Raw genomic sequence first — 12,451 nt, 5'->3', positions numbered from 1 at the left:
CAAGTTAGGGTTGAAAACATAGAGGAAGATTTCTGGACAGTATTGACACACATGTTTCTGTTCTATTGATTGTTCCTTGAATGGCTGAACCTCAAGGGGGTACCAAAAAAAAAAAAAAAAAATCAAACCTATTGCTCTCAAGTCAATTCCAACTCATAGAGACCCTATAGGACAGAGAGAACTGCCCCATACGAGCTCCCGGTGGATTTGAACTGCTGACCTTTTGGTTAGCAGCTATAGCTCTTAACCACTATGCCACCAGGGTTTCCAAGGGGATATAGGATATAAATTTAATTCAAGTCCACTACTCATTTTATTGCTCTGAGCTCATTTCTATGCCTTTCTGGGCCTCTTGACTATGAAATGAAAAAGAAGATATTTATTCTATGTCAGAGTTGTTCAGACTAATAACCTTATCTTCAACTACTAATATGTTATATTATTAAAAAAAAAAAAAAACAGACCAAACCTATTGCCGTCGACTTGATTCTGACTCATAGTGACCCTATAGAAAAGAGTAGAACTGCCCCACAGGGTTTCCAAGGAGCGGCTAGTGCAAACTGCTGACTTTTTGATTAGCAGCTGGATGCTTAACGACTACCCCATCAGGGCTCCATGTTTAAGTATAATAAAGTGTTTTTTTCCTTTTACAATGTCTACGGAGTCATAGTTGTTTGGATTTATTTTATGAGATATTTATTTTTAATTTCAATTTGTCTTTCTGAATGGTGCCTCTTTGGTCTTTTATGAAGGGTTATAATAATAGTAGTGGTGATAACAATAACTGCTATCATCTGTTGAGTACGTGCATTATCTTCTTTAGTTTTGTCTACAATCCCATGCAGTAGGCTACATTTGACAGATGAAGAAACTGAGGCTCAGAGAAGTTAAGCAACTTGTTAGTAAATGGCAGAAGCAGAGATTGGAAGCCACAGTAAAAGTATTTAATTTGGCTGCTTTTTGGGTACTGGGTAACAGAAAGGAGTCCATGGGTGGCACAAATGGCTCGGCACTTGACTACTAGCTGAAAACTTCGTGGTTTGAACACACCCAGAGGCATCTTGGAAGACAGGCCTGGTGATCTGAGTCTGAAAGGTCACAGACTTGAAAACCCTACAGAGCAGTTCTACTTTGCACACATAGGGTTGGCGTCAGTCTTTATTCTGGGTAGTCATGTGTTCCGCTAAAATTTTTGGGTTTTATTCCTGAGGAAGCGGCCCTGTAGTGCAGTGGTTAAAGCACTCGACTGTGAGTTGAAATGCTGGCAGTTTGAACCCACCAGCCGCTTTGCGGGAGAAAGACGTGGCAATCTGCTTCCATAAAGATTACAGCCTTGGGAATCCTACGGGGCAGTTCTACTCCATCCTATAGGGTTGCTATGAGTTGGAATCAACTTGATGGCAATGGGTTTTGGTTATTCCTGAGGAGAAAGGGAAGAATGGGTATTAGAAGACTAGCAATATCTTCTACACCTATTTTGTAAGATTCCCAAGTTTATGTTATTAGCCATTAGGCTATAAGTAAGCTTCATTTTGTCAAAAGGTATCAATATCAGTGAAAACTTCCTAATAAATAGTGCTGGGTAATCATAGAAAGAGGAGTGAGCTATTTTCACAAAAAGTTATTCAAACAGATGCTAGTTGACAACCTCTGGTGTACACTGTAGTTCTGAACATAAATATGCTGTGTAAGTGTTGAACAAAGTTATGTGTTTTTTGATTCTGAAATCCTATAGTTCTATTAACGTTGCTTTGTGGCTATACCATATATGTTGACCCCACAAACTTACACATGCTTGAAACCATGAACAAATTCTTGGCCTCTCTGCTATGTAGAATGTTATCAGTAGATCTAGGTCTATAGTTGATCTATCTAAAGTTATACATCACATACTGAGCTTAGTATCCCCCTTGCCCCAACCTAAACCATGTTACCTTCCTCATTCTTAAGGGTGCTACCACCACTCTGGAAACCCTGGTGGCGTAGTGGTTAAGTGTTACGGCTGCTAACCAAAGGATCAGTAGTTCGAATCTGCCAGGCGCTCCTTAGAAACTCTATGGGGCAGTTCTACTCTGTCCTATAGGGTCGCTATGAGTCGGAATCGACTTGATGGCACTGGGTTTGGTTTTGGTTTTTTGGACCACCACTCTTACTAACCCATGGTCTTGAAGGAAGAAGTCCAAGCTGCACTGAAGGAAATGGCGAAAAACAAGGCTCCAGAAATTGACGGAATACCAATCAAGATGTTTCAACAAATGGATACAGTGCTGGCCGTGCTTACTCATCTAGGCCAAGAAATTTGGAAGACAGCTACCTGGCCAGCTGATGGGAAGAGATCTGTATTTGTGCCCATTCCAAAGAAAGGTGATCCAATAGAATGTGGAAATTATATATATAAAAAAAATCATTAATACCACACTGCAAGTAAAATTTTGTTGAAGATAATTGAAAAACGTTTGCAGCAGTACATTGTCAGGGAACTACCAGAAATTCAGGTGGATTCAGAAGAGGACATGAAACAAGGGATATCACTGCTGATGTGAAATGGATCTTGGCTGAAAACAGAATACCAGGAGGGTGTTTACCTGTATTTTATTGACAGTGCAAAGGCATTTGACTATGTGGGTCATAACAAATTATGGATAACATTGCAAAGAATGGGAATTCCAGAACGCTTAACTGTGCTCACGAGGAACCTGTACACAGACTAAGAACCAGTTATTCGAACAGAACAAAGGAATACTGCATGGTTTGAAATTAAGAAAGGTGTGCATCAAGGTTGTATCCTTTCACCATACTTATTCAATCTGTATGCAAATAATCTGAAAAACCGGACTATATGAGAACACTACATCAGGATTGGAGGAAGATTTGTTAACAACTTATGATATGCAAATGACACAACCTTGCTTGCTGAAAGGAAAGAAGACTTGAAACATTTATTAATGAAGATCAAAGACTACAGCCTTCAATATGGATTACATCTCAACATAAAGAAAACAAAAATTCTCACAACTGGACCAATAAGCAACATCATGATAAATGGAGAAAATATTAACGTTGTCAAGGATTTCATTTTACTTGGATCCACAATCATCGCCCATGGAAGCAGCAGTCGAGAAATCAAATGATGCATTGCACTTGGCAAATCTGCTGCAAAAGACCTCTTTAAAATGTTAAAAAACAAAGATGTGGTTTTAAGAACTAAGGTATGGGTGACCCAAGCCATAGTGTTTTCAATCACCTCATATGCATGTGAAAGCTGGACAATGAATAAGAAAAAACTAAGAAGAATTGATACCTTTGAATTGTTGTGTTGGTGAAGAATACTGAATACACCATGCACTGCCAGAAGAACAAACTAATCTGTCTTGGAAGAAGTACAGACAGAATGCTCCTTAGAAACAAGGATGGTGAGACTTAGAGATTTCATCTCAAATACTTTACACATTTTATCGGGAGGTACGTGTCCTGGAGAAAGACATCATGCATGGTAAAGAAGAGGGTCAGTGAAAAAGAGGAACACCCTCAATGAGATGGATTGACCCAGTGGCTGCAACAATGGGCTCAAGCATAACAACAATTGTGAGAATGGCTCGGGACTGGGCAGTGTTTTGTTCTGTTGTACATTGGTTGACTAGGAATCGGAACCAACTCGAGGGCAGTAACAACAACAACAACAAGTTGGCTTAGGTCCAGGTTTATATTTCTATCCCAAGCCAAACATACTCTTTGTATATTCTCACAAATAGTCTTTTCTATCTTCCTTAGAACTTAGGGCCCTTTTTCACATGGTAACAAAGTTCTTACAGCTTTGTTATCATTGCTGCATGCCAGAAGAAAGGAGAAAATGACATAGAAGGCAGAATCAAGATGGTTAACAGCTTGAGCTTCAGAGCAAGACTGACCTGGGGTGAAATTCTTGCTCAGCTTGCTCTGTGATCTTGCCAGACCATGCTGAATAACTGTGATCTTGCTTCAATCCTATGAACTAGCTCTGTGATCTTCTCAATCATACAAACGAGCTTGGTGATCTTGCTCGATAACGCTAACTAATTATATAATCCTGAGCAAAGTTCTTAACCCCTTTAAATCTCAGTTTTCTCATCTATAAAATGGGGATAAAGTTGTTATAATCATGGTTAAATAAGATAACATATAGGAAGTAATTGGTATAATACCTGGCATAGGGTAAATTAAGAAAATAAGAACACTGTGTTTTGGGGATAGTAACTAGACTAACTAGGCTTACTGATTAAGTAACTGTCTCCCAAATACCAGTGTCATGTTGTTTAACATTCAAATTTGGGCCTCAGCAAAAGACAAATTTCTATAGGTCTTGGATCCCTGGGACTGCTGTGAACATTCAGTACATGAATGCCAGAGGTTTCGCAAGCTTTTGTCATCTCCCAGCTTCTGGCATGATGCTAGATCTTTAGAGGAACTCAGCATAGCATTTATTGATTCAGGGTGGGGTGGTTAGGTAGAGAGAGAGTAGAAAGAACAGACAGACTGGTCAAGGACGCTTCTAGCCACCTGATTTTAAATCCCGCTTCATTCTGGATGGGAGCATAACTTGATCAGCTCTGCATGGAAGCAGCACATGGCCTTCTCGAAAGATTTTATGAATGAGAGTGAGGCGTGGAGGAAAGCCAAAGTCACCAGCTGGGCTGTTCTCTTGGATTGTGCAACATAAAAAAATCTTTTATGGAATCGATTTTGAGTTTGTCTGGCACACTGCAATAAGGGTAAATGCTCTCCAGTGACATTCCCCACTCCCCTCCCCAAGCTCCTTTGTAAGCCCTGGGAGAGAGAACACTGCTCCAAGCACAGGCCAAGGAGTTAACAAAACAGGCTGAGAAAAAAAATGTTCACTGCCTGCCCCTCCAGAGGCTGCCAGCCCAGAAGGACAGGACACAAGGCAGTTGCAGAGAGGATAAAGGTGTGTACATGTGGCCCAGGGATCTGAACAAAGTAGTGTCAAGAGCCACAGGAAACCAGACTCTCCTGAAAGCTAATAACACAGCAGTTCCTACTCCCGCGTTTGCCAAAATGCACGAAAGATGTGGACAGAGCTGCCTGTGGTCACACAGAAGCACAGTTAGATGATCACATTAGCCATCCATCCATACTAAGGCCCGGAGGAAGAGCCATACAGGCTGCATAGAACTGATTTGTTGACAGATGGGAAGGAGAAAGGAAAGATCTGGAATCAGGGAAGCTGCCCTACAAAGAGGTCATATTTTTGTTTGTTTTTATTTATTTTTTAATACATCAGCACAAGGTTAGGGGAGCTTGTTCCAAATTATTATTTTTTGCTTGAGGAGGGCCCTCAAATACCTTGAGAACAGGTTCGTGTTATAAAGCCCAAAAGGAGCCCTGGTGGCTTGGCTGCTAACCAAAAGGTAAGCTGTTCGAACCCACCCTGAGAAAGACTTGATAATCTGCTTCTGTAAAGATTACAGCCAAGAAAACCCCGTAGGGCAGCTCTGCTCTGTCACGTGGGGTTGCTATGAGCTGAAATAGACTCAACAGCACCCAACAGCAACAACAACAACAAATAAAGCCCAAACCACTCATTTCCAGGTTCCTTCTTTCCTTACCAATATATCCTAAACCCTTTTCCTGACCATCTTCCACACTGCTTCCTGGCTAAGAGCAAACCCCATCCACATTCGGAGCAGGTGAACAAGCGAAGGAAGGACAGCAGAGGAGGGTGAGATTGGTATGCCCAGCACACCCCGTTTGGGGCTCCGTGTGTGGGTGTCTGGCGCGCTCTGACCCTCTCCTGCAGGCAGCCTTTTCACAGTGTTGCACTTCAATGTCTTTGAAGCAGAAAAAAAAAATCCCACCCTTCCTCTGAGGCCCCTTTTGTAACATTGCTTCCTCTGGCTGGCTGGCTTAGTTAAAATTTCATCAGCTTCTCTTAAAAAAAATTTCCTTGTTGTCATATCATGAAAAGAGAAGATATCACTTGAAGATGTTTGCTGCCCTCAAGAAATAAAGAAAATAAATCTGATCTGCTCTTATTCTGGAAACTTAATTTCTCTTGCAAGCTTAAGCCAGTTAGGTATGTTTTGAAACAAACAAATCTTTTTTTTAATGTGGTTGTTCAGTGGTTTTGTTAAAAGAAAAAAAGAAAAGAAAAGAAAAAACATCCCCTATTGTTTCAATTGTTTTCAGTGTTCTTTGGGACAGGAGAGTGGGCAAGTTTTATGGACCCTAGGCAAAAAACACATCCCCCAAATCAACTCAAAACAGTAGCAGCCAGGATGAGATTCTGAGACCAAAGCAGTAGGGGGCAGCCTGACACAATTGAACAGAGGTTGATAGCCTAATAAAACATCAGAAACATGACTCTTTGAGACAACAAAGGCAAAAATTGTGCTAAGAGCTGTAAATCTTGCATGCTAAATTCCTGTGCCAGAGACAGTCATGGTTGTATCATAATTAAGCATGCTACTAAAACATAAATTCCCTTACTGATAACTTCCTCTTAGTGGCCTCATTTCCCGTTGTGTGAACCATAGCCTGGTCACCCATTAGCATTAATTGGAAAGACTTCTGGTGTATTCAGCACGGACTTGCTTTTTGTGGAGATTGGAAACAACAAAAGAAAAATAAATCACCATCGTCGTTGCTACCACGTGTTCCCTAACCATCTTTGTTTATATGGGGCTGTGTTGGAGCCAAAGGAAACAAAGTAAAATGCCAAGGTCCCTACTTAGTGAGGGTAGATGGTGGGAAGCAAGTGTTAAAGGACTCAGCCACTTAGGTAGACATGGTGGTATGAGATTTGATGGTTGATTCCAGTGTCCCCCAGCCTGGTGTGGCAGTGGGTGGAGAAGGAAGGGAGGGGAGGGAAACATACCAATAAAGAAAGCTGCTGCAGTAATTTCTTTCTTTTTTAAATGTAATTTATTTTGTTGTTGTTGAGAATATCCACAACAAAACATACACCAATTCAACAGTTTCTACATGTACTGTTTAGTGACATTGATTACATTCTTCAAGTTGTGTAACCATTCTCACCCTCCTTTTCTGAGTTGTTCCTCCCCTATTAACATGAACTCACTCCTCCCTAAGGTTTCTGTCTAATCTTTCAAGTTGCCGTTGTCACTTTGATCCCATATAGATAGTTCTTAAAAGAGCATAATGCTCAAGGCAGGCTTTTTTTTCTTTTTTTTATTGTGCTTTAAGTGAAAGTTTACAATTTAAGTCTGTTTCTCATACAAAAACTTTTATACACATTGTTATGTGGCCCTAGTTACTCTCCCTATAAAGTGACAACACATTCCTCATTTCTACCCTGTATTCCCTGTGTCCATTCAACCGGCTCCTGTTCCCCTCTGTCAAGGCAGGCATTTTTTAGTAATTAAGTTAAACTATTGTTTGGTTTTAAGAAGACTTCAGGGGATATTTTTGATTTAAGTTTTTAAGATTATCTCAGGACAATAGTTTCAGGGCTTTATCCAACCTTCATGGCTCCAGGAAGTCTGGATTTCATGAGAGTTTGAAATTCTGTTCTTCACTTTCCCCCTTTTGATTAGGATTCTTCCATATATATATATATATACATATATATATACATATATATATATATACATATATATATATAGAATCTTTGATCTAAATGTTTAGTAATGGTAGTTGGGCACCATCTCATTCTTTTGGTCTCATGGTCAAGAAGGCAATTGTTCATGGAGCAATTAGTGACACATTCCATATCTTCCTCCTATTCCTGACTCTCCTTCTTTGTAGTTCCACGTGAATAGAGACCAGTTGTTGTGCCTTGGATTGCCACTGCTGCAGTAATTTCTGTAAGAAGTGATGAGCACCTTAATAAATGTCATGGTGGTGGGGGTGGAAAGGGAAGTTTGGAATGAGGAGGCAACTTCAACAGAATTTCGTGCATGGTTAGATACAGGAGGTCAAGGAGGACACAGGTATCAAAGGAAGCCCCATGTTTGTAGCTTGGGTGATTCTTAACAGAGATAGGAAGAACAAATTGGCAAGGCAGGATAGGTAGGTAGAGGAAGTGGAAAAATCATTAATTTAGTTTTGTTGGGTTGAATTTGAGTTGGTCATAGGATAGCCATGTAACACCACCCAAAAGATGGATTCGGAGCAGAGGAGCCACCTGGGGTGAAGGTAAACATGTGAGAAACATCAAAATATAGGTGGTTGTGAAAGCTATGGGGGTAGGTGAAATTCTCCACTGCAAATGAACAAGGCTGAGGGACATCAACATTTAAGGGGAGACAGAGGAAGAGAACGCAAGGAAGGAGAAAAACTGGTCAGAATGGTCAGCAGGCTCAAAGGGGAATCTGAGTAGTGAAGTGAATAGGAAGGCTTAGTTAATACTGATCCAAAAAGGAAGAAAAAGAGGTCATTAGGGTTGGAAAGGAACGCTGGTGGTGCAATAGTTGCTCAGCTGCTAATCGAAAAGCTGGTGGCTTGAACCTACCCAGCAGCTTCATGGGAGAAAGACCTGGTGATCTGCTTCCATAACGATTACAGCCAAGAAAACCCTATGGGGGCAGTTCTATTCTGTTAATGGGGTTACTACGAGTCGGAATCAACTCGACGGCACCCAACAACAGGGTGTGGCAGTTAGGAAGTTGGCGACCTGAAGGAGAGACAAAGATGTCCTTGCCCTCTTGGATACTGCTTAGATAATATAGCATTCCTGCACCCTCAAATATCTCCGAGGGACTACTTTGATAAGGTAAAGTGCTAATTCATTTATGTGATATAAAGTCTTCCACAGGCTGGCCTTAATCTGTATTACCTACCCCATCCCTCACCTGTACCACATACCTTTTGCTCAAGTCACATTGAACACCATGCTCTTTTAAGCTGCTGTGTCTTTGCATACACTGCTGTTCCCTTTGTCTGGAATCCACTCTACGCTGACCCCCGCCCCCATCTACCTCTCCACTCATCCTTCCGTGCATAGCTCAGCTGTGAGCAGCTCTGCAAGTATCTCCTGACCACCTCTAGGTGGGGGTGGGTGGGGGAATCTCTCTTCGTATTCCCATAACACCATGTGTATAGTAGGTATCATAAAACGCACAAAACTAAATTGTGATCATTGCAATCATTGTGATTATTGTGTACCTGTCTCTCTCCTGCAGTAGTATATGAGCTCTCTGAGGGCAGGGAAGAACTAAGAGTGTGTATAAAGGTGCTCAATAAATATTTGTTCAATGCTCACACGTTGTGGTGGGAGAAAGAACAAAAAGAGATTTTTTAGTGGAGAATGCAAGAGTTCCAGTGAGATTGAGAGTTGCAAATGATAAGGAAAAGGTTCAGAAGATTTTCATGAAGAATCTGATCGGGAGATATTCTGGACACGTTGCCTTTCTAATGTCAATGTGCTTCCCACTGCAACAATTGCTTTATTCTGTCTAGGTAGTTGCAACTTAGTCCTCTTGTTTTTGTTTTCTTTTTGGCTTGCTTATTAGTATTTTTGTAGTTAAAATGGCAGTAACTAGCATTGATCAGTGGCTCACTTCGTGCAAGAGCTTACTCTAAGCCCTTTGCACATGTTACTTTATTATGCTCAAGACTCCTCTCTCAGGTAGTTTTTATTTTCCTCATTTGTACTAACCCCAACTACACCCATCTCTTTCTCTCATTTATTTATTCTGCTCTTACTGAGCAGCAAATAGTACAAAGGACTATTTCAAACTGATAGAAGGTCTTTTAAAGAGTGATATATTTTGTAGGGAGAAGTCAGTTTATATATATGATTGATTTACATATATTGAAGTTATATTTTTTTAAGTAATAAAACTGAGAAACAAAATCTGGCAGAAGAATTTTGTTCTGATTTGCTAATTTCCTTCAAAAAGACTTATGGAGATATACACATTAAGTCATATGTTGACAAGTATTTGTCAAACCACCAGTACTGAAAATAATAAAATTGAATAAAATGGAAAAGGTCTGTCCTGTAAAGTTTTGATGGCTACCGTACTATAAAGTAAATATAGGAATTGGATTAATTTTTTGAGCACAAAGGACAAATGAACTTGATCTTTTGTGTCTAAAAAGATAATTAAAAATTGAAGACATGTAAAATAACTTATTTGTTGGAGAAAACATTTACAATAAGTAGAAGAGACATAGGGCTAATATCCTCAATGTATATAAAGCTCTTAAATGTCAGTAATTAAAAATCAAGGCCACCCTCAAGGACAAAAACCAAACCAAACCCACTGCTATTGAGTCAATTCTGACTCATAGTGACCCTGTAGGACAGAGTAAAACTGCCCCATAGAGTTTCCAAGGAGCGCCTGGCGGATTTGAACTGCTAACCTCTTGGTTAGCCCTTTAGTACTTAACCACTACGCCACCAGGGTTTCCCAAGGACAAAGACAATTCACAAAAGATCTACAAATGGCTAATAAACCTTTAAAAATGTTCAACTTCACTGATAATTAAAAGCAGCCAAATTTAATGCATGCAATATCATTTTCATATACCAAATTGGGAAGATTATGGAATGAGGATATTCTATACTCGAAGAGTATGTCAGGAAGTAGTCCCTTCACCTACCGATGTAAAGTCTAAAGTGAAAATTTTTTTTGGAAAGCAGATAGGAAATATATATTAAGACTTATATTGAAAAAACAGTCTTTGACCCAGTAGTCCTACTTCTGGGACCTGTTCTAAAGAAATAGTCTAAAATGTAACTAAAAGTACATTTACAAGGATGCTAATTGCATCACTGTTCATAACTACATGCTATAAATACATGACAGAATATTTTGCAACTGTTTAAAACAACGTTTACTGCCAGAAAAAGGGCCACAAGGGGACTTTTTAGGGCGATGAAAATACTGATGAAGGCATATCTTGATTTTGGTGACAGTTATTGAACTGTACACATGTGTCAGAGCTCATCATACTGCACACTTAAAAAGGGTGAATTTTACTATACGTAAATTATACCTCAATAAGCCTAACTTAAAACCATTTTAATTACGACCCTCCCCTTCCACCCCAAATAATGTTTGCAAATAATTTTTAATGCTGTGTGGAAAGTTAAGTCAATGAGTGTGATAGTTAAGATTGTGTCAACTTGGCTGGGCCATGATTCTCAGTTGTTTATATGCCATCACTCCCATGATGGAATCTGCTGTGAGTAGGCAATCAGATGAAGGGAAGTTTCCTTGCAGGTGTGGCCTACGTCTGAATATAAGCAGACGTTCTGGCTCTTTTTGCTCTCCCTGGATCCTGTGGCTACCGCCTGTCCATCTGACCTCTGGTTCTTTGGATTTGAGCTATCAGCTTATCTGCCTATCTTGGGATTCATCGATCTTCATAGCCTGTGAGCGGGATCCCTGTCCTCCTACCTGCTGATCTTGGGTTCATCAGCCCCTGCAGCTACATGAATCAGGAGAAGCCATGCAGTTTTGCCTGCTGATCATGAGATTCATTGATATTCACAGCCTGTGAGCAAGAGCCCTGCTCTCTGACCTAATGATCTCGGATTCACCAACCCCTGCAGCTACGTGAATCGAGAAAAGCCTCTATCCTGATGCATGGACTTGGGACATTCCAGTCTCTACGATCGTGTAAGCTATTTCCTTGATATAAATCTCTCTCTATATATATTTCTACATTTTACTGATTTTCCTTCTCTAGAGAACCCAGCCTAAGACAATGAGGCAGGGTAAACAAAAAACAACAAAAAGCCCAAACACTGGGGTGGTGGGATTATGTATGTTTCTTTTTCTTTTTTTGTATTTTTATCTATATTTTCTAAGTTCTCTCTAATAAGCACATAATACTTTTATAATAAAAAACCAAACCCAGTGCCGTCGAGTCGATTCCGACTCCTAGCGACCCTATAGGATGGAGTAGAACTGCCCCATAGAGTTTCCAAGGAGCACCTGGTGGATTCGAACTGCAGACCCTTTGGTTAGCAGCTGTAGTGCTTAACCACTATACCACCAGGGTTTCCACTTCTATAATAAGAAATATTAAATATTTATGCTGAAAGTATTTAAAAATTGACTTTATGGTATGATTTTAAGGATGTGAAAAATGCATAGAAAAAAGATTAGAGGGAGGCATATTAAAATAGTAACAGTGTTATTTACCTTTGGGTAGTATTGTTTTCTTGTCCTTTCATATTTTTCACATTTTCAAAATCCAAAATTAAAAAAAAAATTAAATTTCCACATTGAGCATCTACTACATTATAATCACAAAATACCCACACAAATTTTTGAGGTGACTTTATACACTTCAGAGCCCTGGTTGCACAGTGCTTAAGTGTTTGGCTGCTAACCAAAAGGTCGGCAGTTCAATTCCACCAGCTGCTCCTTGGAAACACTATAGGGCAGTTCTACTCTGATCTATAGGGTCGCTATGAGTCAGACTCGACTTGATGGCAATGGGTTTTTTTTTTTTCTATATACTTAAATGTAAAAAATTC

Source organism: Loxodonta africana, chromosome 10, assembly GCF_030014295.1.
Source record: "Loxodonta africana isolate mLoxAfr1 chromosome 10, mLoxAfr1.hap2, whole genome shotgun sequence".
Classification (NCBI taxonomy): domain Eukaryota; kingdom Metazoa; phylum Chordata; class Mammalia; order Proboscidea; family Elephantidae; genus Loxodonta; species Loxodonta africana.
The sequence above is the reverse complement of the archived record's forward strand: the minus strand, read 5'-3'. Positions refer to the sequence as shown.